Below are 5,789 nucleotides of genomic sequence, written 5' to 3'. Positions count from 1 at the left end.
CAACTGCCCTTCCCACCCGAGGAGCTGGTACGGGTGCAGAAAGGGACAGAGCCTCAGCCGGCCTGGAAACCAGAGCGGGGACCAACTGGGCCTCAGCCTCCCCCACCCGAGGAACTGGTACGGGTGCAGAGGTACGCTGGGCCCGAGCTGCCCCGGGAGGAGAAACACGAGCAGGAAAAGGAGCAGGCTCAGAAAAAACAGTCTTAGAAACAGCAGGCTCAGGGTCGACAAAAACAGATCTATCAAAAATGAACCCGCCGTCCACTTCATGTTTTGCAGTCTTAGTATTAGCAGTCCTTGTTTTAATAGTTTTTGAAATCCTTGGGTTGACAGTTGTAGAGTGAGCTGACTTGGGGATGACTGAACCGGACCTGACAAAACCCGAACAGACGGAACCGGAACTGAGTGTGTTTGACCTGGTAGAGTGGTTCACAGTTTTCCCTTTAACAGCATTTACAGCCTTTGGCGAGTGCTTATTGTCTGTGATTTCTCCCTGTTCAGAGGGAGCAAAATGAAAAAACTTCTCCCAGTCTATGTCATCGTCCATCAGGGACACATCGACAGGATCAGGAGTGTGTCTATTGTTCTTAATGTCCAGAGAAGCGGAAGAAGGATAATCAGTGTTACTCACCACCGGGAGTTGCTTAACATGGTCCATCTTATTGCAGCGTGTGCGCCGCTTCCTACGGGGAGGGGAAGCGGGCGGAGAGAATAGCCGAGCCTCCGGCGTGCAGAACGGCGACACGGAGGCTGGAGCGTGGGCAATTGAAGGGACGCGGAGAATTCCCACCTGAAGCGGCCGCGGCTTGGGTGCAGGTGAAGCGGCAGGTGGGGGCTTTCGGCAGCTCCGGGGACCACCGAGAGCCAGCCGCGTTCCTCGGAAAATCCGCCCGTAGTCAGGAGTGCGCCACGGCCTCAAGCGGAGCTCCTCCTCTAGCTCAGCAAAGGCAGCATCCTGACGCTCACGCAGCTGAGAGCGGTTTGCTGGGTCCATGTAATGGTCGTAGTCTTCTGTCACAGTACGGCTGTGTGCAGGCAAAAGTAGGACCCAAACGCAAACTCACAGAGACAAAAGGTAAACTCAAAAAACACAGCTTTATTGCTGGCGTGGAGTGGGACACGAAAAACAATACAAAATAAACTAAACTGGGAAAACTAAAGCACAAGGAGCCACAGGGAAAAATCACACAGCTATGATGGAGACTACGACACTGACAAAGAGAAACACAGGGCTTAAATACACAGAGGGATAACGAGGGAATGAGACACAGAAGGAGGGCACAGCTGGGAGAAATCAGGACTGGACGAGACAGAGACGCAAAACTAGAAACACTCACATGAGGCATGGACCTTCAAAGTAAAACAGGAAGTATCACACAGAGACGCGAACTAGACACAGTGGAGACAGCAACTAAGAAACAGAGACAAACCATAAGGCAGAGGTCTAAGAACCAAAATACACAGAGGGAAATACTCAGCTTTGAACACAAGAGACTAGACTAGAGGGAGTAACAAAAGACCAACCATGAGAACATAATGCACAATGCAGGGTGACAGAAAACAAGAAACTCAAACATGCAAAGACACACCATAAACAGAACAGAGGGGGCACAGAGAGACATGAAGGGCAGGGGAGACTTAACATGGGTTGAAACACAAGGGGGAACTAATAAGCAAATCAACATAGGAGGCCTAATGAGCTAAACATACTATAAACATCAAAATGAACTAAAACTCAAAACACTGGGTCCTAAGACCCAGGATCGTGACACAAACATTGTACGTGACTCGCAGGAGGAACAAAAACACAGAAGATGATCTTGTTGGAACATCCATCACTGCTTTTCATACTGAAGCAGTCAGCAGAGTACACAGAGTATTTTTAACACAGGTACATGCATGCATAGTCTGTACAGCACAACTGACCACAGTGATTTAGAGGACCTAAAAACAGGCAAACAAAACACAAAGATAATTTTTTATTAGATTTACAGCCTCAAAGTGACAAAGTAGACAGAGTGCACATCACAGGAAACAACACAAGGATAAAAGAGCTGAAGTAAAAAACTGCAAACATTAAACAGAAGATTTAGGTTCCATCCCCGTCTGCTCCCGTCTGCATGACATATATCCTCGGACAAGACCAAAACCAAGCTGCATCCAACAGAGTCTGAATGTGTGAAAGAGGCCAAAGTTGTGTAAAGTGCTTTGAGTGCTCAGAGTAGAAAAGCACTGTATAAGAACCAGTCCCTAAACTCAAAGCAGCTCAATGTTCAGTTTATTTATGCAATAAAAATAAAATCCTGAGAGCGCCCATAAAAATTAAAAACAAAAAACAAAAACAAACAGAAAACTGTAAACACCTTACAATGAATCTGATGCAGTTAACCTTCCTGCCTTCTTGGGACCTTTTTGTGCCACTGCTATGTGTTAAATGGCTGCCATTTCCACTGTGTTCAGTGGAATATAACCAAACTTGCCACAGGATAGTTTTTACCTGTCAATGTTAATATTCCAGTGTGAATTCCTTAAATCAGCCTAAAATGGCTGAGCAGCAGAAATCCCCACACCCATCACCCTGGGGACCATTTTCTGCCCATTGACTTCCATTATAAACGCTATTTTTCAACCCCAAATTATCATCATATGATTTTATTTTTTCTTCTTTTCTTGGATGTCAATGAAGACTCAGGGCCTTGAAGTTTTAATTTTTAAATTGCAAAAAAAATGCAAAAAAAATAATGGCAGGTCAAAATGTATGTTGGTGCCAATCTTTGGTCCATCTAAAGGCCTACTTATAATGACAATCACATATTACTTCAACTGGTTTTTTGTGGAAATATTTAGTTTCGTTTTTTGGTTTTTGGGGCTTATAACACAGGGCGCTCATGTAATAACACTGGGATTTGAAGGGTTAAAACAACGAAAATATAATTAAAACTTTACATGAATATTTCAGGGAGAAGTAGTTTTACAAGGTTGGCTAATTTAAAGTGGAATAAAATATGGATATATGGTCTTTTTATGGCGTGGCTGAGAATGGTCCCTAGGGTGATGGGTGTGAGTTTTTTAAAGGATGGCAGGAGGGTTAAATTCATACTCATTTAGAGTGCGTTATACTGTCATAAAGAAAGGCTGCACACGTTTCCTGCCATGTGTTTGTGGATGCAGATGTTTGACCCTAAATATGCTCACAGGTGTTGTTGAATAAAAGGTTTCTTTAAGATCGTGGTGAGTTTAATGTACGTGGACTTGCGTTTGTGGCCTGGAAAATATTTCACCTGTGGCTATGATTTTGAGTCTCTGTCCTGCTGGAACACTCAAACTTCATGTCAGAGTTTTCCTGCTGTGGTGTTTCTGCTCATCTTGCACAGCTGGATGTTTCATAGTGTGCTGCATGTTTGGGGTTGTTCTTTCCAGGTCCTCTTCAGCTGCGGGAAGCCAACAAACCATGTTATGCAAATTAGAGCTGAAGTGACCTTGAAGGCTGAGACAGACCGTCTGAGCAGCTCAGAGGTCATTTCACAGCCAGTGTAACAATTAAGTTTAACATCCAGGCATCCATGAAATCCGAATTTATGAAATTTAATGCCGTTAGAAGTTAGCAGGGAGTTAGCTTGCTAGCTTCCATCTAAATATAACACACCATGTTCTGACTGAGGGATTTCCGAAACAAATTAAGACGTACAGCTCTATCACTCCCGACATAAATGAAGACAGGAAAGTAAACAGCAGTGATGTTCTTAGGGTTACTGAAGTTGGGCTAGCTGGTATATAATGATGTGCTACACGATCGCTAGTGACACAGCTATGTTAGTATAATATAAACACTCAAGCTGGAGGGTGAATGCTAACTTTTTTCCACTCAATAAAAGTTAACGTGAGGGTTCCCGAAGGTTCGGGACAAATGCAATCGCATGGCAGGATGCTGTAAACGGACCAAACTTCAGCCAGGAGAACAACTGAGATAATCTATCCACAATACGAGGTTAGTCATTAATATATTGCTGCATGGGCTGTGCTGTAGTTAAATCGTAAGGTTTTAAAAATGGCGCTTTAAAATGAATAGCGATAATAATAAAAACCGTGAGAGGCTGACAGTGATCACTGACTGGTTTAGGGGCTTGTTGAGATTAAATAGAACAAGATACAAAGCATTAAAACATAAATACACAACAGCCTTATTAAACGCAGGGTAGTTTGGGCCCAGAAGCAGAATTCATCACGTCATCACTTAAAAACCGGATATAAAAGGTTACGTTTAAAAAAAAATTAATGAAAAAGTGTTAATCAACAGATGAGCACAGAGAGTACATCTCGTCCTCAGGTTCAGGCTCAGGCTCACCTTCACCGGCACAGTTATGATCCAGGTTCTGTACCATCATCTCCATCCAGCAGACTATTCAGATATGCATAAACCCAGCAATAACAGAGATGTTGAAAATCATCTGAGGTGGAAACAAAAACATGGAGTTTCAGTAAAACCTTCTGTCAGGACACTGCAGCAGCTCTGTAATATCACCAGACTGAGCATCAGCCAGTGTGAGCCACACAATGCACACAGGTGTTGGGTGAAAACACACGTACATTAAAGGCAGGTCTAGTTTAGACTTGTGTAATGCATTTGCTTCAAGTTAAAGCCATGGTTTTCAAAATAAAAGCACTGTAGAGACGTTTATGTGGAGGTCTGATTTGAAAAAAGAATTTGCCATTGTTTGTGTGTCAGTGTGTTAGTGTGTGTGTGTATGTGTGCTAGTGTGCTAGTGTGTGTGCTGAAACTCTGGACCTGCCTGCAGGTTTTCTGGAGTTCAGCAGAGTCAGAGTGTAATTTTGGCTGCTCTGTAATCACAGAGCTCCTGCAGGGTGGCGTGATAACGCACCATAATGCTGCCTCAGTGTCATCCTCCCTGTGTGGGCTCTCATCGCATGTAATTCACCTCTGAGTGTGTGTGAGTGTTTTTGTGTGTGGTTCTTTCAGCGCATGTCCTGAGGTCACATGGGCTGCAGACTTGTCCTCAGACTGATTAAAGGTTAGTTTAAAGAACAGATTCAGTCTCAAAAGTCTCCAGAGTGCAGGAAGGGAGGCGTCTGAGGAACTGCTACACCCAGGACTACAAGTACATTCTAAGTACTGTAAGGACTGCAGTGTATTTTATCAAAGTATCAGACAGTACTTCAGGAAAGATTAAATTCAAAGTGAACAGCAGGTTTGTCTGTGGGTGTGCAGATGAAGTACCTCAGGTTTGTACTGCAGTACTCGCAGTAGTGAATGTAGCTGCTGTAGTTTCCCAGATCTTCAGAGTTGTTCCAGTTGTTCAGTCTGCAGAGAGGACAAGGTCTAACTATCCCTGACCCTCCGCTTTCACTGCAGTCAGCACAAAGTGTGTGAACCTCACGCACACTCAAACACAAAAACACACACACACACACACACACACACACACACACACCCACACACACCCACACACACACACACACACACACACACACACACACACACACACACACACACACACACACACACACATAGATAGCCTCCTCCCTCCATAAAGAAAGTCAGACGCACCGCAGAGTCAGGAATGTGGAGTTTACATGGGCAGCTTTATTTGGCCTGAAGAAAATGTTCCAGAAGCCACATCCACACACACACACACACACACACACACACACACACACACACACACACACACACACACACACACACACACACACACACACACACACACACAATAAAAGCTCCATCTGCTATTAACATTTAATAATTCAGTTCATCGGCACAGAGCAAAAAG

At 44.2% G+C, this 5,789-nt stretch overlaps 1 long non-coding RNA gene across 2 annotated transcripts; it reads right to left on the bottom strand.

Moving 5' to 3' along the window:
• Positions 1-651: 651 nt before the first annotated feature.
• On the bottom strand, positions 652-5,573 carry LOC308391856. Of its 2 annotated transcripts, XR_013970709.1 has the most exons (4): positions 5,237-5,573; positions 4,346-4,448; positions 3,282-3,431; positions 659-2,170 (listed from the first exon to the last, which is right to left on the bottom strand). It is a non-coding gene; the product is annotated as an uncharacterized lncRNA (long non-coding RNA). The 2 variants fall into 2 exon arrangements; XR_013970710.1 differs by having other exon boundaries at positions 652-3,431; positions 5,237-5,569.
• Positions 5,574-5,789: the final 216 nt, after the last annotated feature.

This window comes from Rhamphochromis sp. 'chilingali' (genome assembly GCF_963969265.1).
Source record: "Rhamphochromis sp. 'chilingali' genome assembly, chromosome: 2".
NCBI lineage: Eukaryota > Metazoa > Chordata > Actinopteri > Cichliformes > Cichlidae > Rhamphochromis > Rhamphochromis sp. 'chilingali'.
Note: the sequence above shows the minus strand (reverse complement) of the source record. Positions and strands in the feature narration are given on the sequence as shown.